The sequence below is a fragment of the Schistocerca cancellata genome, chromosome 7 (assembly GCF_023864275.1).
Source record: "Schistocerca cancellata isolate TAMUIC-IGC-003103 chromosome 7, iqSchCanc2.1, whole genome shotgun sequence".
In the NCBI taxonomy this organism is placed as follows: domain Eukaryota; kingdom Metazoa; phylum Arthropoda; class Insecta; order Orthoptera; family Acrididae; genus Schistocerca; species Schistocerca cancellata.
The window spans coordinates 427,087,810-427,114,756 of NC_064632.1; positions in this window are offsets into that span (position 1 = coordinate 427,087,810).

A 26,947-nucleotide genomic window follows, 5' to 3' on the forward strand; every position below is an offset into this window, starting at 1 on the left:
CGGTGAATCTGTGTGCTTCCATTGAGCTGACTGGCGCTTTGTTTCTGGATTGAAAAATGGCATCCACGTCTCATCCATTGTCACAACCGACGAAAAGAAAGTCCCATTCATGCTGTCGTTGCGCGTCAACATTGCTTGGCAATATGCCCCAAGGGCAGCCATGTGGTCGTCCGTCAGCATTCGTGGCACCCACCTGGATGACACTTTTCGCATTTTCAGGTCATCATGCAGGATTGTGTGCACAGAACCCACAGAAATGCCAACTCTGGAGGCGATCTGTTCAACAGTCATTCGGCGATCCTCCAAAATAATTCTCTCCACTTTCTCGATCATGTCGTCAGACCGGCTTGTGCGAGCCCGAGGTTGTTTCGGTTTGTTGTCACACGATGTTATGCCTTCATTAAACTGTCCCACCCACGAACGCACTTTCGACATATCCATAACTCCATCACCACATGTCTCCTTCAACTGTCGATGAATTTCAATTGGTTTCATACCACGCAAATTCAGAAAACGAATGCTTGCACGCTGTTCAAGTAAGGAAAACGTCGCCATTTTAAGTATTTGAAACTGTTCTCATTCTCGCCGCTGGCGGTAAAATTCCATCCGCCGTACGGTGCTGCCATCTCTGGGATGTATTGACAATGAACGCGGCCTCACTTTAAAACAATGCTCATGTTTCTATCTCGTTCCAGTCCGGAGAAAAAAAATCGGAGGCCTTAGAACTTGAAAGCACCTCGCAGCTCTAAAGCAGTCGTCCATAACTGCTTAACAAAAGTGAACTTCCGTTTATTGAATTAATTTGTATGCATAAATCATTGACGAGCTATGAGCCACAAGATGGATGCTCTTTTCCTAACTTACGTCTACTGGCGAATGACAAATCTCTTAGTGTGCGCCCCGAAGTAAACCACTTACGCTAGCCAATACTTTTTGTATATACTTTTTCGAGTACTGACTTCTTTCAAAATGTTTCAAAATTATGTTATTGAATATAATGGTTATGTTATGATAGGGCAGTTTAACAAAATAGCTTCACGGGTCCACAATAATGCTGAGATGAATGCCGAGCAATACTAGGGTCTCATGTTTCCCAGCCCGACTAAGAATCGAGCTATGGAAGGCAGGTACATACACTCCTGGAAATGGAAAAAAAAACACATTGACACCGGTGTGTCAGACCCACCATACTTGCTCCGGACACTGCGAGAGGGCTGTACAAGCAATGATCACACGCACGGCACAGCGGACACACCAGGAACCGCGGTGTTGGCCGTCGAATGGCGCTAGCTGCGCAGCATTTGTGCGCCGCCGCCGTCAGCGTCAGCCAGTTTGCCGTGGCATACGGAGCTCCATCGAAGTCTTTAACACTGGTAGCATGCCGCGACAGCGTGGACGTGAACCGTATGTGCAGTTGACGGACTTTGAGCGAGGGCGTATAGTGGGCATGCGGGAGGCCGGGTGGACGTACCGCCGAATTGCTCAACACGTGGGGCGTGAGGTCTCCACAGTACATCGATGTTGTCGCCAGTGGTCGGCGGAAGGTGCACGTGCCCGTCGACCTGGGACCGGACCGCAGCGACGCACGGATGCACGCCAAGACCGTAGGATCCTACGCAGTGCCGTAGGGGACCGCACCGCCACTTCCCAGCAAATTACGAACACTGTTGCTCCTGGGGTATCGGCGAGGACCATTCGCAACCGTCTCCATGAAGCTGGGCTACGGTCCCGCACACCGTTAGGCCGTCTTCCGCTCACGCCCCAACATCGTGCAGCCCGCCTCCAGTGGTGTCGCGACAGGCGTGAATGGAGGGACGAATGGAGACGTGTCGTCTTCAGCGATGAGAGTCGCTTCTGCCTTGGTGCCATTGATGGTCGTATGCGTGTTTGGCGCCGTGCAGGTGAGCGCCACTATCAGGACTGCATACGACCGAGGCACACAGGGCCAACACCCGGCATCATGGTGTGGGGAGCGATCTCCTACACTGGCCGTACACCACTGGTGATCGTCGAGGGGACACTGAATAGTGCACGGTACTTCCAAACCGTCATCGAACCCATCGTTCTACCATTCCTAGACCGGCAAGGGAACTTGCTGTTCCAACAGGACAATGCACGTCCGCATGTATCCCGTGCCACCCAACGTGCTCTAGAAGGTGTAAGTCAACTACCCTGGCCAGCAAGATCTCCGGATCTGTCCCCCATTGAGCATGTTTGGGACTGGATGAAGCGTCGTCTCACGCGGTCTGCACGTCCAGCACGAACGCTGGTCCAACTGAGGCGCCAGGTGGAAATGGCATGGCAAGCCGTTCCACAGGACTACATCCAGCATCTCTACGATCGTCTCCATGGGAGAATAGCAGCCTGCATTGCTGCGAAAGGTGGATATACACTGTACTAGTGCCGACATTGTGCATGCTCTGTTGCCTGTTTCTATGTGCCTGTGGTTCTGTCAGTGTGATCATGTGATGTATCTGACCCCAGGAATGTGTCAATAAAGTTTCCCCTTCCTGGGACAATGAATTCACGGTGTTCTTATTTCAATTTCCAGGAGTGTATTTTAGCTTGAAATTTTCCGAGTGAAGACGATATTCTTGCAGACAAACACCATATGTAGACTCTGACACTCATGACGTTCCATGTGAAGCGAATGTTCTAATGGACAATGCTTCCTGTGAATCTAATTTGCCAATTAATAATCAGCATATTGATCCGATTTGGTAGTGTTTCAAGAGTTACGTAACGATTTTAAGAATTTTAGTACACAATGGATAAACAATCCAATGGATTAGTGACTTCAACTGCAATATTTTAATAATTTGTCTACGCACTACAATAGTTTAGCAAGTGACGTGTCACAGCTCAAAACGGCTTATCGTGGTATTCCGGAAACTATACCAGTTTTGACGAGGGACCAAAAACAAATAGGCGGTACTGTAAAACATTAGAGAATACAGTAAATACTTTCATCGATGAGCATGGGACGAAAGTGGAAATAACAGTTTGAAGATCAGTGCGAAGTAATTGTTGACAAACAAAGAGAGGGAAATCAATGATAAACATTGTTCTGAAATTGTACGAGTTGTGAGCGAAGCTGTCACTGCCGTCGTATCGAATTGTGACAGTTCTGGTGAATCTATTAAGACAGAGTTCGAACAGATAAAACAAACTGTAGGGAATGATTTACCAGAGTGGTGTGACCAATTGATTACGTAGATACCTAGCATGCAGCAAGAAATATCTGCATTCAAAAGTTTACTTGGAATTGCAACACCGACAGTAAACTCGATATATAATGAATGGGTTAATCCATTCAGTAATGTTATGACCTCTAGTGGTTTGTTCCCGAGTGATGTACAGTACGAAATACCGGCAACGTCAAGGTTGCAAAATGTATTGCATAAACAGACCCTGCTCAAGCATACAGTTCCAGCCTTTTGTGACAGAAAAGAATACTCTCCATCCCGTTGTACTCATTAAGCCTTTAAAGGTGGAGCAGCAAAAACCACACTTCATGACTGAGTACATACAACGAGATAGAGCACTACCGGTGGCATAAACGGCTGAGTACTGCCGAATTTATGAATAGTTCGAACGACCATTTTTATGGAAATATTGGTCTTCAGGTCACGAGGAAAAACTTAGAAAGCGGGGTTTTATGCCACAATAATTCCATTCCACCCTACTTCGAAAATAATTTAAACAATGCCTGTTATTAAGATGAGCCAATCTCGCACAAAGACCTGTTGAGAATTTTGTAGGCAAAATTGACGTTAGATTCCTGAATAGTTAGTAATGAGGATGATCTAGGTTCTAGATTCGATTTATCTTATACACGAGGAACTGAAAGCTAATAAAATTAACCGTAACGGCTACAACACCACGGCGCCGCCGAGCCAGACGCGCACGCAACAACACAGCAACGACCTGTCGAATAGCTTCCAGGGTCACCTTATGACGCCACAGCCAACATCCCGCTGTTATGAAGTGGGACGATACCATAATCGCTCCCAGAGTGAGAACAGAAATAATAATAATAATAATAACACGAAATAGAATAATAATAACCAGTATCATTCTGGATACTAAGGAAATAACGGCAGACGAAATTACAGTAACAATAATAACGGTTACTTACAATGCAACCATAACAAGGAAAATGAAAGTAATAGTTTCCCGTAACATGGTCAGGTGCCACCCCGTGCACCTGGCAACAGTTTGCCAAATCAAGATCATTTCATGAATTAACCTCCGCCAGCTGTCCGTGTTGAAGGTTCAACAAATGAGATTCAACTTTACAACACCCTCCGATGTTCATAGTATGGCAGCGTGGGGGCAATGTTGGCAGTCACTTCAACATGTTGCCCTACAGCGAAGGTAATGATATTAGGGAAGAACTGAGTAATGATCAGCGTACAGATTCGAATGAAATGCAAGTTATGGTGCAAGCATCTAGAAACGTTATTGTAGGAACAATTCCTACCTCGACTGCTCTACATACAGGTGGCTCTGTGAACGTCATGGTGCAAAATCTATTCAATAAAACTAAAAAAGAAAAGAAAGTACAGGTACAGAACTATTAGATAATAGGAGCTCTTGGTGCGAAGCTCCGCCTGTCAAATGGCAAACTCAAGTACATGGTGTCTCAAAAGAGTCTGAATTTTGTGGCGCCAATGCTGCAAGGTACACTATGTGACCGAATGTATCAGGACACCTGGTTGAAGAAACTTACAAGATAGTGGCGCCTACCATCTGTAATGCTGGAATCTAGTTGGCCCCACGAGTATGAGGCCTAACAGGTGACTGGGTAACGCGTAATTCCCAGCTCCGGGTCGACAGGTATGTGTCGAAGGAACCCACTTGTTAGAGGCCAGGATTTGGGAGGGGTGACTGCCTGAGCTGTAACCTTCCCAAATCGCTGCCTGGTTCCTTTGTCAGGCGTTCGAGAGGTGTGACTTGAGGTTTGGACTATCACATAAGGTGGGTGTGCCACCTTCTGAAGGGGCCCCCAGTTGGAAGGAGCTCACCATCAGACACGCTGGCAATCATGGGGGATTTTCTCACAATGAGCCAATCATCTTTCCAATGAACGTCTACGAAACGTAAACGTAATGAGGCTAATGATTCAATGACCCTTCCCGCTGCACTATGGTTCCTCGTGGTCTCACTTACTCAAGATGGTGAGTCCTTCACCATGGTAAATCTGTCTATTATTCAGAAAGGTGTTGATGCAATTGCTGTCCCTGTGAAATCCTGCTCTCGTTTACAGAATGTCACTTTACTTTCGAAGGCTACTTCTGGTTCTTAAGCACAACAGCTTGCTGCCTCGCATCTCCACAGCTACCCTGTTTGAGTCGAGACCCATAGAACTTTGAATACTTCCCATGGTGTAATTTACACCACGCTGCTCGCCAGGCTAACAAATGTCGAACTCCTGTCTTGCGTCTCTGATGGCGTGATTGCCACTCATCAGGTGATGAAAAAGGCAAATTCCTCCTTAGTCCCCACCCACACTTTTTTCTCACCTTTGATAGTGTGGTGCTTCTGTCCAAGATCAAAGGAGGCTATGAAATTGTCACAGTCGAGCCATACTTTCCAACCCCAATAAGCTGCTACCAGCATCATCGTTTTTGCCACACTAGAACGTCTTGTCAACACGCAGCCAAATGTTTAACCTGTGGTAGGGATGCGCACAAGGGCGATTGTCCACCTCTTTCTCTCCATTGCATCAACTGCAATGGTGGCCACGCCGCCTCCTCTCAGGATTGTCCCATGTATCTTGATGAGGGGGCTGTCCAAGAGATCAAGGTAAAGGAACCAGTGCCTTACCCAGTTAAAGGCAAGTTGCTGGCTAGTTGCAAACCGTGCGTTGTCCCTCATGGCACCTATAGTTCTGTTCTTCTTACCCCTTGCTCCATGAAGGACATGCAACGCTGACATGCGACCTCCAATTCATCACTGAGGTTGTGAAATCGCCCAGCATCAAGGTAGCATCGCCATCTCCCCGTCCAGCTGTGCAACAAGCCGTCAAACACTCGTCTGGAGGGGCGAAGCCACAAGATACACAAGCGGTAGGCCGGAAAGTACAGGAGTACTTGTTTGAAGACATCCTCTGTCTCTCCAGCCAAACAACACCAGAGGCTTCCTCTACCCGGAAAGGATCGAAGAAGTCCTACAAAGGCAAACGGTCTTCTTCTTCACCAACTCGAAGATCCTCTTTGACGGTGTTATTATGTGATACCTCAGCCTGTCTGGCCTCTGTGTCACTGGTGTGCACCAACAACTGTTTTTCAGCAGTTGACTCTACACAGTAACCACACAAGCATGCTGATATTTCTATGGACGTCATGGAGCAGGACCCTCCTGCTTTGGGCCCTGTAGCAGCGACTCCCACCAGCCGTCACTCGGCAACCTCTGAGGTGACACCCCTACATCTTTTCCTCATCATGGCTCTCCTCCATTGGAATGTTCGCGTCTTCGGTCCCACAAAGAGGATTTTAGCTGCTTTTAGCATCGCAGCATCCACTCTGCTTCAGGAAAAGAAATTGCGCCTGCATGACGGCTTTGAGATTTCTCACTTCTTACCGTTTCGTTCTGACATTCCTCCTGAGGTCGGCATTCCATTTCATGGGGGCGTCATGCTCCTCATATGAGACTACATTCATAGTCAACACATCTCCCCTACTACCCATCTTAAAGCTGTTTCAGTTCGCCTTATTCTTTCCCACCAGAACTTTTCTCTTTGTACCATTTACCATTCAATGTCACCGGAACTGACTTCTCTCAGCTTATTGGGCAGCTACCTCCACTATTTTTGCTACACGGTGACTTTAATGCACATCATCTCGCTAGGGATCCTCCCAGAACCTCTCAGCGATGTGCCATCTTGGATGACAGTCTTACCCTACTTAACCTCTTCTGCCTTAACACTGGAGCGCCTCCTTTCCTTTCCGAATCCTCGCACACCTACACCCATTAGGACCTATCTTTCTGCCCTACCTAGCTTCTCCATTGTCTGGTCTTTCTGGCACCGACTCGGGATACCACGTCTTCAGCTGTCTATTCTTTCTGACAGCGACTTGGGTGACCATTTCCCATGTGTTAACGGTTTGCTGACTCCAGTCCCATCCGCGTGCACGCCCAAATGGCAGCTTACTAAGGTTGGCTGCAATCTTTACTACTCCCTGGCGACCTTCGAAGAAAAAGATTTCCTTAGTTGTGATGACAAGTTGGAATACCTTCAAATGTTATCCTTACTGCTGCAAAACGTTTTATTCGTCGCACTTTCTCTTTACCACGTCGTGTCCCAGTCAACTGGTGGAATGAGGCATGCCCCGGCGCAATTCGCGTATCGAGACGCGCTTTCCACGTTTTTGACCGTCATCCTACGATGGCATACAGCATTCATTATAAACAGATGCATGCAAAGTGTCGTTGCGTTCATCAGGATAGCAAAAAAGCTAGCTGGATTGCTAGCTGGATTTCATCCACTAGTTCTTTTAACAGTTCCACCTCTTCCCCCGTCGTGTGGGCCAGCCTCAGACAGCTCTCTGGGACCAAGATCTATTCCCCAATTTGCTGCCTGACATTAGCAGACGATGTTATCATGGACCCTACTGCTATCTCCAAGACTTTGGGCCGCCATTTTGCGACCGTCGGATGCGAGCGGAGGAGGCTCGGGCGAAAACCTTCTCTTCTCCGGATCGTGAGTGCTACAATGCCGCCTTTACTATGAGGGAGCTAGATCATGCTGTCACTTCAATCCGATCGTCGGCCTGACGGCCTGATGCCATCCACATTCAGATGTTGCAGCACCTTTCTATTGCGGGCAAGCACTTTCTGCTTAAAACGTACAACCGCATCTGGGCATAGGGCACATTTCCCAGACTCTGGTGTGAAGTCACCCTCCTACCCATACCTAAGTCTGGTAAGGACAAAAACCTTCCTTCTAGCTACCGCCCCTTCTCTCTTACCAGCTGCGTTTGCGAGGTGATGCAACATATGATTCAGGCCCGGCTGGTGTTGTGGCTCGAGTCCCGTAGTTGACTGACGAATGCACAGTGTGGATTTCGAGCGCGGCGTTTTGCAGTTCACGATGTCGTTATTTTGTCCACCCATATCATGAATGGTTTTCTGCGGAAATCGCAGACTGTGGCCGTGTTTTACTATTTACAGAAGGCCTACGACACCTGCTGGAGAACGGTATCCTCCGTACTATTTAAACGTTGGGCATCTGTGGCTGCCTGCCTTGTTTCCCTCAGTTATTTTTAAAAAACCACGTTTTCAAGGTGGGTTCTGCCTTGTCGGACACCTTGCGGCAGGGCGGGGTCGGTCGCTGCATTCTTTCTTTCATTTATCGAAAGTCCACCTACCTATATATACTTCTTTCCGACGTCCCTTCACTCTTTAGTAGCAGATACGTACTAGGCAGTGTAAAGCAGCATTGATGAAATCACTATCTAATACCTACCACACATAGGCCGCTTAACTCAAGTTAAAAGTCAGTTCCTGAAAGTTCATTTTAAAAAATCGGGCGTTAGGAGGTTGCACTCTACTTGCAGAAAGCATTTAAAATTAGATTGAATCTGCTTTTTATTCCTATGGAAAAACATGAAGTGACTATCAAGTCCGTATTTAATATCGTAATGTTCTATCATTCAAAGTTCACTGTCTGTCTTTGTCTCAGGATAGTACTAAAAAATCAAAAATTCATCACCTGTGATCACATTACTGAACCCTTCTGGGGCTCTGGAAATTCTTTCAAGAACATCAACGCGTTCTGTTCAGTTGCGAGGTTTACTGCACCATTTTGGCACAAACCTTTTGCATGTACAAAATTTAAGTCAAAATTTGATATACGGTGAAAGTGTTTGACAGATCACTCGTCTTCCTTATTGCTAAAAGTCGACCTGATCTCACGAAAGCAAGCACACGTTCGACGTTTTTGTCACTTTTTGAAGTTGAAGTTCTCCATGAACGAGGTACATACAGACGTATTCTCAGCCTTCCAGAAATGATTTGTGCCAGCGAGAAACTTGAGCTCTTAATAAGGATTGTCCTCCGCCTGTTTCAACATTTCAAAGGTAACACTCGCGGATTCCATATGTTTGATAGTATGAAGTTGCACAAAATTTTTCTGTTCCATTTTCCTTATGCATAACAAAAACCCTACTTCACTGACGGTGCTCTCGGAAAACACAAGATGGCTATACGAAGGTGAAACTGAGCGTTTGAAAGGGATGAACATACCGGTCTAAACAAGTGGAACAACACAAAGATGCCACTTCACTCGTAGTGTTGTCAGACTCATTACTTTTCTCGCGTACCTCGCACGACTGTATGATGACCGCTGGAAAAACCCACCTAGAGAGAACGTCGAGAATTGGGAGTCTTAAACAGGAACAAATCTTGCTGTGTCAAACAGTTTTGTAAGTTATTTATGCTTTTCACAGTTAAAAGTTACATCTCTATAACTGAATCGCTGATTGCAAAAGCAATCTAAGTCACATTTACCTACTTTTAAGGAAAGAGAGGTAAACAATGTTAGTAACAATGTGGTCAGCGCGACAGAATGTCAATCCTATGAACCCGGGTTCGATTCCCGGCTGGGCTCCGCTCAGGGACTGAGTGTTGCGTTGTCGTAATCATCATAATTACATCTCCATCGACGCGCAAGTCACCGAAGCGGCATCAAATCGAACGACTTCCACCCGGCGGACGGTCTGCCCGACGGGCGGCCATAGTCAGACGACATTTACAGTTATTTACGATATAGATTATTAGAATCAGGGGAAACTTAAGCTGGACATTAAATAACACTCAACAAGTTCATTGTCAGCATCTTGCACCTACATGCTAACCCATTTGCATCGCAAAATCTTTTTATGCTATGGATTCTAAGTATTAATACAGTAACTGATGAGAGAGTTAAAAGAATATACAAACTGCCGAGTAGTGGGCACACACCGAAAGACGGAGGAGGGAAATGTGTTAATGCTGTGCTCATAGGAAATTGTCAAAATTACAGATGACATCAGGTCGTTCCCCATTAAGGAAAATCATTATGGTAGCCACACCTTGCACTACCTTGACTGAGAACTATCAGTGAAAAAATTCACAAACATTTTATTGCCATACATCCTAATCGCGAGTGAAATACGGGTACTATCATAAGATTTTTCGTGAAAACTTTTCACTTTCTTTAGGAAGACCTAAAGTAGGCACTTGCTGCATCTGCGTAGAGATGACGTTAAAGATTAAGTCAAAAACACTCAATGAGGTAGCAAAACGAGCAGCGGTAGCAGAGAAGATTGTCGATATCCAAGCTTCTAAGAAGTTTTATGATGCTCTGCAAGGTAGGAAAAGACAGTCGGAGACTAATCCTAGAACTACTGGTTTGTGTTTCGACTACATGCAAAATGTTCAACTTCCTTGCATCCTGGTGCAAGAGCTGCTCTACTAGCGCCAGTTGACCGTTGCAGTATTTTGTATACATAATCTACATACAGGATCAACTGTTTTTTGTCTCTATCTCAATTACAAAAACAGATCAACTACTGGTATTTCACTGGTGATTTAGGATGTTTGGCAATAAAAAATTCAGTCATTTTTTCGCCGATATTTCACAGTCGAGGTAGTGCATAGTGCAGCTACCATAATGATTTTCCTTAATGGGGAATGATCTGATGTGATATGTAATTTTGACAATTTCCTAGGACGGCATAGCATTAACACTCTTACACTTCCCTCTTCCGTCTTTCGGTGTGTGCCCACTATTCAGCACTTTGCGACTTCTTTTAACTCTTGCATCAGTTACTGCATAAATACTTAGAAAATCTTTTCTACATACTTCAAATCGTTTGTCTCCAATGAGGACAAAAGAGCTAAAAGATTTTTCACTCCTGTACCCCTTCTTACTTCTTGGGCGGTATGTTTTAATATCACTAGCTGTGATCAGTCCTTGTAGGAAAAGGTCCTGGTCATTCTTCCATTCCATGTTCAGAAAATGTGCTTAAGTTTGAGTTCTGTTTTCTTCTACAAAATACTAAAACAGATTTTTCGACACTTGCAGTCTTCTTCTGCCAACTTTTAAGAAATTGCTTTGCCTCTATAATTCACATGTTTCTCTGCATGAATTTTAGCATTCGTTATAATATTTCTTTGATATTCCGAAGAATGTTTCACATTTTTCTTCTCATAACTGCTGGTACACGCAACTTCATCCATTTTCACAAGAATACTAAAATAAACAATGACAGTTTCTTCTGTACAGTTGTATCGCACCTTACTGTAGTGCCAACATTTGAGAAGAAAAATAATCGAAGTCCTGGGCTTCGGACGTTTCGGTACTCAGTTCAAACTTCCTAGCTCTGTTTGGAAGGCAACAAATGAAGACTTTGGCTGTTTTCATGCACAGTCAGTCGGAGCTACATGCATAGAATGCATTTTTGTCCTTATCTCAGTTTTCACCAAAAGTGGACTTTTGAGGTTTTGGCAATCAGCGATTCAATTAATTTATAGACACCCAGTATAACGGTAGAATGACAAACAACTGTGAATAACAGTTACATCATTCAGCATTCATCAACGATTCAATTTATCATGAAAATTGTAACAATTAAAAATACAAGAATGATGAGATATTTCCAAAAGCCACATAGCTGTGTGAAGGTGCTTTATTCGCAACCATAGGGTTGACGCCAGTAAAGATGCACCTTCAGGTTTATAATGGTTGTATTTCCATAATGTAAACGGAGCAGCTTTTTGTTAGTTATCCACGTTAAGAGTCAAATTACAATAGTGGGGTACATAATAAAATTGAGTACACAGACAAAAGATGGTTGTCAAAATGTACCAAGCATGACTGCTGAATGAGCCCTGCTGGATAACAGATCGTAGGATATAAGATCCAGTAGCTGTCTAAAATCATTGAAGTAATGAACGTATTGAAGTAAATATGCACATCACATGGGAAATTAAGTTTTACTTTGCTGATATTATACAGTTGGTGTCTACTGCATCTTATACCCCTCAATAAGATTTTATCAGGACAATTTTACCAGGACAATCAACCATTGTGGCTTGAAACGATATTGCAGTGCCTGTGTTATTCTGAATTATGACACAAAGTTCCTTTGCACGTGCATCTAACAAGGGAACCTCCCCACCGCACCCGCCTCAGATTTAGTTATAACTTGGCACAGTGGATAGACCTTGAAAAACTGAACACAGATCAATCGAGAAAACAGGAAGAAGTTGAGTGGAACTATGAAAATATAAGCAAAATGTACAAACTGAGTAGGTCATGTGTAACATAGGCAACATCAAGGACAATCGCTGCAAAGGAGCGCCATGGTCCCATGGTTAGCGTGAGCATCTGCGGATCGAGAGGTCCTTGGTTTAAATCTTCCCTCAAGCGCAAAGTTTAATTTTTTATTTTCAGTTTCTGTGACAAACTCTTATGTTTTCATCACTTTTTTGGGAGTGATTATCACATCCACAAGAAAACCTAAATCGGGCAAGGTAGAAGAATCTTTTTACCCATTCGCCAAGTGTACAAGTTAGGTGAGTCGACAACATATTCTTGTCATGTGAGGCACATGCCGTCACCAGTGTCGTATAGAATCTATGAGACGTCTTTCCCTGTGAAGGAATCGGTCGACCTATGACCTTGCGATCAAATGTTTTTGGTTCCTATTGGAGAAGCACATTCTTTCGTCTACTAATCGCACGGTTTTGCGGTGCGCTCGCAAAACACAGACATTAAACTCATTACAGTGAACAGAGACGTCAATGAACGAACGGACAGATCACAACTTTGCGAAAATAAAGGATGTAAACTTTTCACTTGAGGGAATACTTGAAGCTAGGACCTCTTGTTCCGGAACTGCTCACGCTTACCACGGGACCACGGCGCTCCTGCGTGCGGATTGTCCTTGATTTGGCCTCTTGCGGATGGACTACTCAGTTTCTATATTTTTGCTTAGTTTTTCATAGTTCCACACAACTTCTTCCTGTTTTCTCGATTGATCTATGTTCAGTTTTTCGAGGCCTATCCACTGTGCCAACTTATAACTAAATCAGAGGGGGCTGCGATGGGGAAGTTCCCTTGTAAGTCCAAAGGAACAGGCATTGTGGTGACTACACCCGTTATGAAATACAATTCGCAGTTACGAATATGGAAAATCACCAGCTGTAGAATGGAACGGCGCCAATGAAAATTTTTGGTGAACCGGGACTCGAATCGACATTTGCCGCTTATGGCGAGCGGCCGGGTTATCATTTGGCTATCCATGTACGACTCATGGCTACACCCAAACTTCTATACTGTGTCAACCCTGCATGCATATCCAAATCAACTTTGCATCGTAATTCGAATTAACACAGGCACTGCAGTATCATATCAAACCACAGTGGTGGGTTGTCATAATAAAACGAGGAGCACCTAAAAGATTCTAGTCAAAATGTACAAGGCAAGACTTCTGAATGAGCCAATCCTATAGGATGTAACATACGGTAGACACCAGCTGTATAAAATCAATTAAGTAGAACGGAAAACACCATGTAATCTGCATAATTGCTTCATTGTATAATTTAGTTAATTGGTTTCATAGAGTTGGTGTCTACTGGATCGTATATGCTACAGGTTGTTATCCGGCGTCGCTCAGTCAGCAATCATGCTTTGTACATTTTGACAACCATACTTTGGGTGTACTCAATTTTGTTATGTTGTTATGACAGCCCAAGTCTGTTATTTGACTCTTAACGTGGATCACTTCCCCAATTGTCCACCTACACTCCTGGAAATGGAAAAAATAACACATTGACACCGGTGTGTCAGACCCACCATACTTGCTCCGGACACTGCGAGAGAGCTGTACAAGCAATGATCACACGCACGGCACAGCGGACACACCAGGAACCGCGGTGTTGGCCGTCGAATGGCGCTAGCTGCGCAGCATTTGTGCACCGCCGCCGTCAGTGTCAGCCAGTTTGCCGTGGCATACGGAGCTCCATCGCAGTCTTTAACACTGGTAGCATGCCGCGACAGCGTGGAAGTGAACTGTATGTGCAGTTGACGGACTTTGAGCGAGGGCGTATAGTGGGCATGCGGGAGGCCGGGTGGACGTACCGCCGAATTGCTCAACACGTGGGGCGTGAGGTCTCCACAGTACATCGATGTTGTCGCCAGTGGTCGGCGGAAGGTGCACGTGCCCGTCGACCTGGGACCGGACCGCAGCGACGCACGGATGCACGCTAAGACCGTAGGATCCTACGCAGTGCCGTAGGGGACCGCACCGCCACTTCCCAGCAAATTAGGGACACTGTTGCTCCTGGGGTATCGGCGAGGACCATTCGCAACCGTCTCCATGAAGCTGGGCTACGGTCCCGCACACCGTTAGGCCGTCTTCCGCTCACGCCCCAACATCGTGCAGCCCGCCTCCAGTGGTGTCGCGACAGTTGTGAATGGAGGGACGAATGGAGACGTGTCGTCTTCAGCGATGAGAGTCGCTTCTACCTTGGTGCCAATGATGGTCGTATGCGTGTTTGGCGCCGTGCAGGTGAGCGCCACAATCAGGACTGCATACGACCGAGGCACACAGGGCCAACACCCGGCATCATGGTGTGGGGAGCGATCTCCTACACTGGCCGTACACCACTGGTGATCGTCGAGGGGACACTGAATAGTGCACGGTACATCCAAACCGTCATCGAACCCATCGTTCTACCATTCCTAGACCGGCAAGGGAACTTGCTGTTCCAACAGGACAATGCACGTCCGCATGTATCCCGTGCCACCCAACGTGCTCTAGAAGGTGTAAGTCAACTACCCTAGCCAGCAAGATCTCCGGATCTGTCCCCCATTGAGCATGTTTGGGACTGGATGAAGCGTCGTCTCACGCGGTCTGCACGTCCAGCACGAACGCTGGTCCAACTGAGGCGCCAGGTGGAAACGGCATGGTAAGCCGTTACACAGGACTACATCCAGCATCTCTACGATCGTCTCCATGGGAGAATAGCAGCCTGCATTGCTGCGCAAGGTGGATATACACTGTACTAGTGCCGACATTGTGCATGCTCTGTTGCCTGTGTCTATGTACCTGTGGTTCTGTCAGTGTGATCATGTGATGTATCTGACCCCAGGAATGTGTCAATAAAGTTTCCCCTTCCTGGGACAATGAATTCACGGTGTTCTTATTTCAATTTCCAGGAGTGTACATTAGGGAAATATAACCATTACGAACCTGAAGTTGTGGTTCGGAAACTGGGGCTAATTAATCCCAGGTGGGTAAAATGAAATTATCTGAGAGGTAAAATCCAAACGATTCGTTGTCTTTCAGTCACGACACTAAATTATTTTTAAAAGAACGTCACTTTTATCACAATTTTGTAAGACTTTAATATTTATTGTGTAAGTTATCAAAAATTATTTTTTGTCATTAAGTAGCATTAATGTGATGGAGGTTTCAGATTCTTCACATAGTCCACCCACTACACGTATATCTTACACTTTGTGCCGTACATCGCTGATGATAAAAGTCAGACATATACGTAAGAATGCTAAATATCTCAAGAAAATGTGTTCTATAAGTTGTAGATACTACGCGCAGTAGTCTAGGATTTGCTACATTACTCGCTTGGAAACAGATATATGAATTAATTGATAACGTGAATTAATTGATAGCACGACACTGCAGCAACTACATAAGGTCTACTATAGTGCTGTACACAGTTTTATGATTATTATTATTATTATTTGAGTATTTAGATGCAAATAATGAACAGCACGAAAAAGTGCAGTTTCTGCCAGTTTAGTAGCAGACTAAAGAGTGAAGCAACTAAGTGCTTTACGATCATTACATCCCGGTAGCTGAGTGGGCAGCGCGACGGACTGTCAATCCTAAGAGCCCGGGTTCGATTCACGGCTGGGTAGGAGATTTTTCTCCGCTCAGGGACTCGGTGTTGTGTTGTCCTAATCATCATCATTTCATCCCCAACGACGCGCAAGTCGCCGAAGTGGCCTCAAATCGAAAGACTTGCACCAGGCGAGCGGTCTCCCCGACGGGAGACCCTCGTCACCCGACATCTGAATTTATTTGACTTTAAGTGGGGTTGCAGTGTGCAGGTCAAGCAAGCAAACACTGCAATGGAGAGGAGTAACGCAGGGGAAGTATGTTTTGTAACAAGTGTGAACGCTCACAGTGGATGTTGGCTTTCTTTCCTGAGAAGGAGATTTGGGCAACACTTGCGATGCGCCACGAATTCTTTCGGCATTCATTCTAACACACACACACACACGCACGCGCGCAAACTAAATGTCATTCATCTTCCATCATTTTAAAAATAGAAGTGTTGCAAGAAAAGTCTCTCATTCTGCAGTTTAGTTAGGTGCTAAAGACGGTGGTAATGTGGAGGGGTGGGAGTAAAGGGGGGTGGAGTTGGGGGAGGGGCAACAGACGAGAAGGGGGGGCGGGTGCACTACCTAATGTCTGATTGCACTCAGGAGTAATGGTCTAAGAAAGGTTAGCAATCACTTGTCTACACTGGCAAGAAACTGATAGGTGCGAATAGAGCACCTTTATGTTAATTGTTATAATTTTTGATAATTTGAATGATTATTCATGCTGATGTTGTTATTTTTATTGAACGGCGGAATATATAAAAGAGCGGCAAGTAACATAGACATTTACGTTTGTTTTTTTTTTTTTTTTTCAGCAGAGAAGTGCAGTACGCGTTACTCTTCCATCAGGAGCCTATTTCTAGAGCGTGCTGCTGGAAATGTCACGTCTCTTCGGCTGAGCGGTCGCATCAGCGTCTGTCCCGGTGTGTGTGTGTGTGTGTGTGTGTGTGTGTGTGTGTGTGTGGGCGGCACGCGCCAGACATTAACGGCAGAGCGCAGCGGGTGGGGCGAGTGGCTGGCCGGTTACCTGCGGGTCGATGCGGCTGCCGTGCAGAGCCTTGCCGCCTGCCGCCTGCCGCCTGCCTTAATTGGCTGCCGACGATGTGCCACTCCGGCCGCTGCCGGCGCGTCCGTCGGCGTCGTCGGTGGCGGCTCCGGCCGTGGGCGCTGTCAGCGTGACGGCCGGCAGCTGGAGCTGGAGCCCGGCAGCTGGAGCACGCACCGCGCCACTCCCCCGCCCGCCCGCCTGCCAATACCCGCTGCCTGCCGCGTCCGCGCACGCCTCGCATCCCGATTATACATTAACACGCCCACACAGCTAGCTCGCCGCTGAGACACTAGTCTCGCGTCACCGAGGGAATCAACGAGCTTTCACTCCCACCTCGTACATCACTAATTACCAGAACTTATATTTAGAGATACGATCCGCAATACCAGCGAGAATAGAGCCTTCTCACTGAAAGTTCTCTCTGTTGGATTCCTTTCATGTTAATTTTTTAAAACTGTTGTCATTTACGGCATACATTCCACTTCTAAATTTACTGTGGTGTTTCTGACTATCTGGGAGGAGACTGAGCAGCGGAACGTGTTACTTTTACACATAATCAAGAACAATCTGTCACACTACTACACTTTAAAACACAGTTTATATGTAATTCATGTCACACAGTCTCATACGGAACCTACATCTGCTTTCTTTTATTTACTGTATATGATAAGATACTGTCATCCCCATTCCCTTCTGAGTGAGAGGATGAATGAGCAAATGTACTTCTAGTTGCATGCTTGATTGTAGCAGACAAGCCTGTCTGCTAGAGAACAGTAGGACCAACGTCGGAACAGGCAGTTACGCTTTCTAAAAGCAGAGAGGTTTCTATTCTTAGTATAGTCCTGTCCATCCCTTGTCATGTTGGTATAGGAAGCTGCCTCTCAGGTCACTTCCGTTCGTATCTGTTAAGCACGCTCGGTGGGAGCCCAGGTCAGTCTGTCCGCGACGAGCGTCTGAAGTGGTAAGATCTCCGGCTAAGCGCGTGTCTGCTAAGTCCGTAGGACAGTGGATTTCTTAAGTTCAGCCTAACTGAAAATTTATTCACCTTTATGTCAGGTTTAGCTCTAAAATATCTAATATTATCTTAAATTGCAACGCAGTGTAATTCGAGTTTGAAGTTTAGGATATCTTCCTGTAGTTGCTTGGTCACTAATTTGTAAGTAAAGTAGAACCACGTGTGGATGATCCATAACTCTAACTAAGATCTTCAATCTTAAATGCAAATGTGCGTGACATTATAACGTCTCGTCTTGACAATATTTTTCAATACAGCAACTTTTCTTTATGTTCAACCCACGTGGGGTGTGCTTTGTGAGACCAGTACCACGTCCTTATACAATTGTTTGACCCATCAGGTTAATAATAAGACGATAGTAACCAGTTCGACGTTTTTCTTTTGTAATTTGTGTTTCAATGTAATTTATTTTATTTATCAAAATTATTGTGGAGTTACACTCTTTGTGTAAACCAAGTTGACCACGTGAAGCATGTAGTGTAATCATCAAAGTAGCCCTCAGCTATTATTTTCGGGAAGATTTCACACAGAGTTAGTATGAATTTAGTATACCAGTGTGTGGTAATTTCATGATGGACAGGATTGCGCTACGAACGTAACTTCTTTGGGTGAAAATTGAATCAGTTGGTTGTGATTAATTTTCTCTTGCATATGTTTCAACGTTCTTCGTGTGTTATTTTATGAATGCAGTGTTGCATGCAGTCTCCCAATCTTGGCTCCATATTTGATGTGTTCCGTAAGATTACAAATTCACATTTTCACAATCCTAAATAAGGCACCAGTTTAGTTATGAATCAAGCTTAATATGCTGAAATTTTAACGGAACAATGATCAATCTTAAAATAAATGTCCAAATATAAACAACTGATTTATTTCTTTTTACTTACTGTCATTATATATATATATATATATATATATATATATATATATATATATATATATATAACCGGTTATCGTAAGATGACTGCTGACAGATTATAATTAATGTTAGTCTGGTTGGGAATTTGGTAAGCTAGGCTGGATACCTGGTGAAACAGTTGCTCTGTAATTCAAGGTTAACTTCCCCAGATAGTTCACAGCTTTTAACCCGCTTTTATTGTCTCGAATAACAGCACCGCTTTCAGAACAAATTGATGCATCAACATTACATCATGAAACCGGAATTACTTTTTTAAAAACTGTAATTTTCAAGTAGTGTATAAAACAACCTTACCCCCTTCAAAATACTCAGCGTTACAACTAATACATTCGTCGCAGCGGTGCTTGCACAGTTCGAAACATTCAGAAATGGCTGAAAGTTCCTCCCTCTTTTTTTTTTTTTCTTGACTTCTTCAGTCTTGTCAAATCGGTGTCGTTTGAGGCCCCTTTCCATGCGTGGAAATAAGAAAAAGTCGCACGAAAACTGTGGAACAGAGATGGCTGTGTGTACAGGTGCGTTTTCTTGGTGGCAGAAACAGTTTCCTGTCTGCCATACATTATGTTTTTCTTTGAACGACATCGCTGACAGTTGAACAATTGTCCGTCGACGGCCTGTGAGCACATGTTCTCGAATTTTTTCAATTTTTACGTCGATTCTGGCAGTTGATGGACATCCAGAATTAGGTTCGCCGTCAGTCGACATGTAGTCATTTTTAAATCGGGCAAACCACTCGTGCTCTTGAGGTTTTCTAACATTTTTTTTTCAACGTTAGAACAGCTTCAGCAGCATTTTTACCGAGAAGGAAACAAAGCTTCACAGCAGCACTTTGTTCACGTCAATTCTCCATCAGAGGAAAACAAGATAAGAAAAAATAGCGCTATCAGAAACAATCACTGCAGATGACCAGAAAAAGCCAGATCGACAATTTAGGCGGCGCCGCACTGGAAATTAGTTGTACTATCCACTTCAGGCAGCAGAAATGCGTACTACACAAGCTCCGTCCACGGCAATGTTATCTTTTTTTTTTCGTTAATCCCCCATATGTTATGAACTTAAGAAGTGATAGAGTCCTCCACCGCAATCCGTCCTGTGTTAATATCGATGCCTCAGACATAAATGACTGACCACTGACTTTCAAAGCACCATAGACGAAGTAAAATAATAATTATTTTCAAGTAGATAATAAGTGTAAAGCTTGACTTTGAAGGTCACCACGTCCATATGGAACCCCAGTTCGGTTTTTGAAAGAGACTCTACTGCAATGGGCCCTTACTTCGCTTGTATTCATCGCAGAACTCTAGCCCAGTGCGAAGTTCCCAGCAATTGGAAAAGAGCGCAGGCGACTCCAGAACATGGGGTGTCCTTCCTAGATTTCCCACCTCATTATTTCCGAAATGAAGAAAAGAAATGTGAAAGACCGAGCGAGGTGGCGCAGTGATAGCACACTGGACTCGCATTCGGGAGGACGACGGTTCAATCCCGTCTCCAGCCATCCTGATTTAGGTTTTCCGTGATTTCCCTAAATCGTTTCAGGCAAATGCCGGGATGGTTCCTTTGAAAGGGCACGGCCGATTTCCTTCCCAATCCTTCCCTAACCCGAGCTTGCGCTCCGTCTCTAATGATCTCGTTGTCGACGGGACGTTAAACACTAACCTAACCTAAATGTGAAAGATGCAACTGGCTCACAGAATGGGCAGGAAAGCACAATCCGTACAAGTAAATAATCATCACTTTCAGCATAAAGTTACCTTTTTGGTAAATGGCACATGGATGTTTTCTTCAACCGAAATGTAAACTAGAGGTAGAATTACTTGTTAAATGGCACATGGATCTTTCTTCCTGCTGAAATATAAACAAGAGGTAGAATTATCGATGGCAGACTTGGTTCCACTGTTCTAAACCTTATATGTTTTGCGGTACTTAGACATTAAATTATGAAAACGGTGCCACAGTTCCTGCCGTAGTTCTCTAATGCCGTAACGCGGGTTGCCTTCACTGTCATGAAGCTTACTATAGGCTACCCATGCTGTGGTCATTGCGGCACATACTTTGGCCCAGTTGCTATCCTATAAAGGCTACCTATTTCAGAAGGGTATGAGACTCTGAATAGTGAACACAACGTTGCCGTCACTAATTGTAACTGTAGTTCTCATTTCTGTGGAAGGAACATATGTGAGCCATTTAAAAAGCGTAACTTTGTCTAGAAAGTGATGTTTGTTTACATTTACGGATTGAGTGTTTCTGCCTATTGTGGAAGCCCCTAACATAGTTACATCCCCGAGCAATTATATTTTTCAGATTTTGTTTCGTTTCGGAAATATGTGAGGTGGCTGAGTTAGATGGTTCACCCTGTTTAAGAAATATAAATGGAAGTGTCCGCACAATTGCAGATCATAATTCTTAACACCGAATTTCTCCAGAATTTTTAATCGTGCTACACTTTTGAATATAATAAATTTCCTTCTACTGAGACGGTTCCATCCGAAGATCAGCGCGGATTTAGAAATCGCCACTCGTGTGAAACTTAGCATGCCCTTTTCTTGCACGATATCCTGAGAATCATGGATTGAGGGCAACAGGCAAGTTCCATGTTCCCACATTTCCAGAGTGCATTTGACACAGAGCCTCACTGCAGACTGCTAAAGTAGGTCCTAACATACGAAACTGGTTCTAAAAAACATGAGTAACTTGAAGACTTCTTAAGTAATAGTGCCCTTGTACTGTCCTGGACGGCGAGTGTTCTCACAGACAAGGACATCGACAAGAATGCCCTGTGGAACTTTGTTGGGTTCGCTATTGTTCTCTGTATACTAAAAATACAAGATGGAGTTTTTGTTGATGTAGTGTATAGAAAGCGTCGTCGCTGAGGGACTCTCGAGGATACAGGAGAGTATGTATTTGGTGTGATGAATGGCAGTTGCTCTAAAAGTAGAAACATTTAAGGTAATGAAAGTGATTGAGAAAAACCATCCTGTAATGTTAGACTACACTGTCAGTAATGTGCTGCTTGGCCCAGACACATCGACTAAATACCCAGGCGTAAAGCTGTATAGCGATATGAAATGTTATGAGCACATAAAGTCCGTAGTGAGGAAGGCGAATGGTTTAAGTCACTTCATAAAGAGAATTCTAGCAAATTGTAGTTCATCTATAAAGGAAAGTGAGGCGCGCTGGCTGCTATCGATATTGCGTGTGGAATCTATGACTGGCAGTAAGCAGAAACTTATTGCAAGCCGCCCTAGAGGGCGTGCGTGTCGAGTACCCAGGTTTCTACAGACGTACCGGGCTCGCGAAGTTTATGTTGAGCTGCAGTCGGCTTCTCCTTTGCGTTTCGTAGTGTTTCCGAAAGACCTGGAAAAAGTTATTTATTTATAGTTTCATGTTAAATGGCTTCTGCCCGATAATTTGACCTGCTTTCGCGGGTCGGAATCAAATGCTTCTGCCTGCATGTTTAAATTGACCGTTTATTAGTTTGTGTCCCTGTGGGGTCCAGCAGAATGGTTTTTGTGTAGTACAGCTGACACGACATTGCTTTGTGAGTCGGTCTGGTTCCAAGAATGTTTTCTTTAATGTGTTTCTTTGCAACTCGTCTTTGCTTAAGCTCTACAATCGCTTCATTGTGTTTGATTATGCTTAACTTATCTGCACTATCTATTGCAAGTTTCGACCTAGCTGCATGAGGCTTTCACCAGATTTTCAAGGACTTGGTGTTGGTCAACTATTCAATAATTAAAAGCTATTCCCGTCAGATATAAGCACTATTGCTTCGACTTGTTCTTGTTTCAGTTATTTATTAGTATTCTGAAGGTTTGTCTTAAATATACATCTGGCTGTGGACAATGTAATGTGTAATTTGAGTAACTTTGAAGAGCCGCCTATTTTTTGTGAACCGGTTATTGTGTTTTTTAAATGTATTCTATTTTTATGTTTTAGAAGTACTACTGATCCTGTAGAAAGGAGCTTCAATTCTGTGAACTGGTGCCGGGTGTGAGTCCCACCGACTTTCGCATTATTGTAAAAGGAAAGTAATTAGGCATTGCCTGCCATTTATGATCATTTGTAACATTTTGATCTATTTAGTACCTTCATGAGCTCAGGACTGGCTGATTTTAAAAACTTTTTATACTTACAAGAATGATGTTTATTTGTCGTTCTGGTCCCCCACCCCTCAAGCACCTTGCTTTACGCACGTTTCAGAAACACTAATGCCTCCCGTATTTCTGTACTGCTAAAATATCTGCAATCTCCACCATTTCGTATTAAAGGAAGTCATCGAACCATATAAAAGGCGTTTATTTGTTTCGATCAAATCGCAAGTATTACGGAAATACTCTGTGTGCTGATATGGGAATCCCTGGAGGGAAAACGACGTTGTTTTAGCGAAACATTGCTGAGAGAGTTTATAGAATTCTGCACAACGATTATACTGTCGCCAACGTACATTTCTACGAAGGATCGCGAAGACAGGCATATAGACAGTCTCTCTTATCTTTCTCCACCGCGCTGGTAGCCGTACGGTCTTGGGCGCCTTGCCACGGTTCATGCGTCTTCCCCCGTCGGATGTTCGTATCCTCCCTCGGGCACGGGTGTGTGTGTTGTCCTTAGTGTAAGTTAGATTAAGTATTGTGTATGCCTAGGGACCGACGACCTTAGCAGTTTGGTCCCATAGGAACTTACCACAAATTTCCAAATTTTCTCTTGCTCCATTCCCATGTGGAGCAGGGAAGGGATGACATGTGGTGTAATGTACCGTCCGCCATGTGTCGTACGATGTTCTGTGCATTAAGTATGTAGATGAAGACGTAGATGCTAGTAAAAATTATTATCTTCAATATGCTATAAAAACTTTAACTATTGATCGTCTGCACAATGAAACGTAAAGTCACCACTGTGGAACTCCGATGTGGTGCTTGATAATCGAAGAAAAATAAAGACACCGTACAATTTTGTCGATGTAAGACGAACGTTCTACATAGTAAACTGGTGCGAGGTGTTTCAAAATATTTAGAAAATTAGATATAAGCTAGAGGGGAAGGCTTGTAATAAACAGCGTGTTCAAGAAACAAGAAGGAACAATAACACTGGAATGTTAACAAAGAAGTGCTCCGGTTAACAAGGCTATAAGGTAGGTATGCAGTCTTTCGCCCCTACTGTTCAATCTATTCATCGAAGGAGCAATGACAGAAGTAAAGGAAAGGTACAGAAATGGATTAAAAATGATAGCAAAATCCTGAATGAAAATTAAAAAAAGAAACTATTGATACATAACCAGCGCGTATTCAGAAAATATCACAGTTGTGGAACTTAAATACTTTTTATTCATATCACATAACGTGTGCTATCGACAGGGGATAGCAATTGCATTATACATCTCTCGATTTACAGAACATTTTTGACACTATTCCTTACAAACGGTTCGAAAGCAAACAGTGTACTGTACCGTAGTATCTGGGTGTAGTAGTGTTCGGGCTGGAAATTGTGCAGGTGTGGGACTGATTTGAAAAAGAAGTCTATTAAGCAAAAAAGAAAAGAAAAACTGCCTCGCCAACTGACAAAATAGTGATGTAACTGAATTTAATGTGTAGCACAATTATATTTCCTGAAGCTAGAGCATAAGAATGACACAATAAATGAATAGAATTGCTTCAGCCCAATTATAACAAAATGTAAATCAGCAACCTTGGAAAACTACTAAGGTTGGGGCAGAATAAAATTACAAGAATGAAAGTAGCTTCCACGCGTTACCATTTAGTAAAATTAGTATATCAGAACACAGCTCACCGAGTTACTTGGGCATTCTTACATTTACACTGAAAACAAATCTAAGTCAATTAACTACTCCTGCCACCAGCTACTCGCTGAAACAAGTCTAATATCAAATCATTAAAATACTATCCTACATAAAAGTAGCAATTGATATTCTTTGTACAGTAGCATTTTGTACAGCCTTCTTTGTACAGTAGAATTTCGGATAGCAATACGGTTCTGACTTTGAATTGACAGCTTTACGAAAAGAAGAGAAAGAAGAAAAGGTAGCACGCTGTCGAAATGGTCTTGCCATGTGGAATATGACTATGTTCTTTACTGTACACTAACTTGTGTCATGTAGCCGACCGATATACCACTGTCGGCAGATTAGAGCACCTCTTGTAACCTAGCCGCTGCCTTCGTGTACAATGGAACCGTCATCCTCTCTCCTAGGAACATACTCCAGCCGCTCCCCTGGCTTGTTTTCCACAATTGTCAGTGGCCACGCCCACCAATGATTATTAATGAATTCCCAATGTAGGCTCCCTAGATCACGTGCTCTGGACAAGGCATCATCATGTTGGCTATCCATCAACTGCGTTTTGACTCCCTGACTCCGCATCCGAAAATATGGCAAATGCAGTTCCTTCTGCCTGCCACGCTGGTTGAGACGAGTCAGGCCAACGCCCCAGTTCTGGCGTGGCTTCTCGTCACGAGTTCCAGTCAGCCGCTGGTATCACGACTACCAGCTTCAGCAGCCTCGGTCACCACTCCCAGCACGGTCACGTCCCTCGTTGACCATCGGTGATGCTGCAGGGTGCATGGGTTTGCCCCATGGATATGGCGGTCTCTTACGGGTGGTGTGTTCATGCTGATAAACGAGTGGGTGACTGACTTGACTTCCTTAGGTCTCAAGCCGCTCCATCATACCTCGAAGAAGCGCTAGATGTGCCACAAACGTCACCGACCGCCGCCCCTAGCCAAGCACTATCATGAGACCAGCGCTGATGTACCGGCTGGGAGGGGCAGGAAGACAGCAGTGCGCGAAATGAAAATCACCGCACAGTAGCAAAGTGGCATCGTCTGAGACGTGCCACAGGATTCGTGATTTTATGTCAGAAATGTGACAGCAGCAACTGGTGGAAATTCAGGCAGTGAAGCTGAAGTATCTTGTGTTCCACAAAGAACTATTACAGTCCCTGTAAGGAACTCCTCGTCCTTTCCACGAAGGAATGAGAAAGATCCCAACAGTTAATAATAAAAAGATATTTATTGAATATGAACAAATACTCAACTTATATGGTGCTTCTTCTTGTGAAATGTCCAGCACAACTGGACGTTTGAAATTATTCCAAGTCGTTTCTTGTGAAATTTCCAGCACAACTGGACGTTTGAAACTATTCCAAGTCGTCTAAAAGACTGAAGTGCTGTCACCGTGCTTCTGAGTGATGCCTACGGAGAGTCTAGAGATGACCTACGATGCCTACGGAGCCTGTCGGAGACGACGGACGACCTCTGCAGCTCTTAGATTCAGGGGTAACTGTGTACGACTCGGCGCACTGAAGAAAATTTCCACCATAGCTCAGTGCTCCGGTACTTAACGAGGTATCGACCAATCGTTATCCACACATGTGATGCCCATCGATGGGCAGCTGCAACCCCTGGCAGACCTCAGTGTAGTTCATACTGCCAACCCACACAGCTGCTGCGCAACGAGTGTTTCGAGCGCGGCTTACCGATTATGTTGCTGTACACTCTGGAGTCGTGAGTATCGCGCACCACAAAGTGCACTCCGCATCAGTCCTCCTATCAAAGAAAATCCTTGGCAGTACCGGGAATCGATCCGGGTCCTCCGCATGGCAGCCATGTAAGCTGACTAGTTTTTTTTTTCTTGAGCAAATATTGAAATAACAGGACGGACATTTCATAAAGTTGTGAAAAAAATAAACATAGATGGCATGAGGGCTTTAACAACCCGACTCCATGCTTTCACAGTCCAGCGCCTTAAGCACTTTTTTTTCGTGGACAAGTGCTCTAACAATTTTTTTAATGCGCTAAGCACGTCTTTAATTGAAAAAAAGAGAGAGAGGTTTTGTATTCTGAAAGCAAAAATGATTATTGCATTTCTTCTACCTCTACGCGGCGCGGCGGAACAGCAAATCAAAAACAAATCGATCGCCTGGGAATCGAAGCCGGGCCGCCTACCAAGTTTAATTTTTGGACGAGGCAAGACTGGCTGGAGTCGAATTCCAAGACCTGGTCACGATATCTCCCCCCTCCCACTACCCAAGCGCACTATCACGTATAAAACCGAAA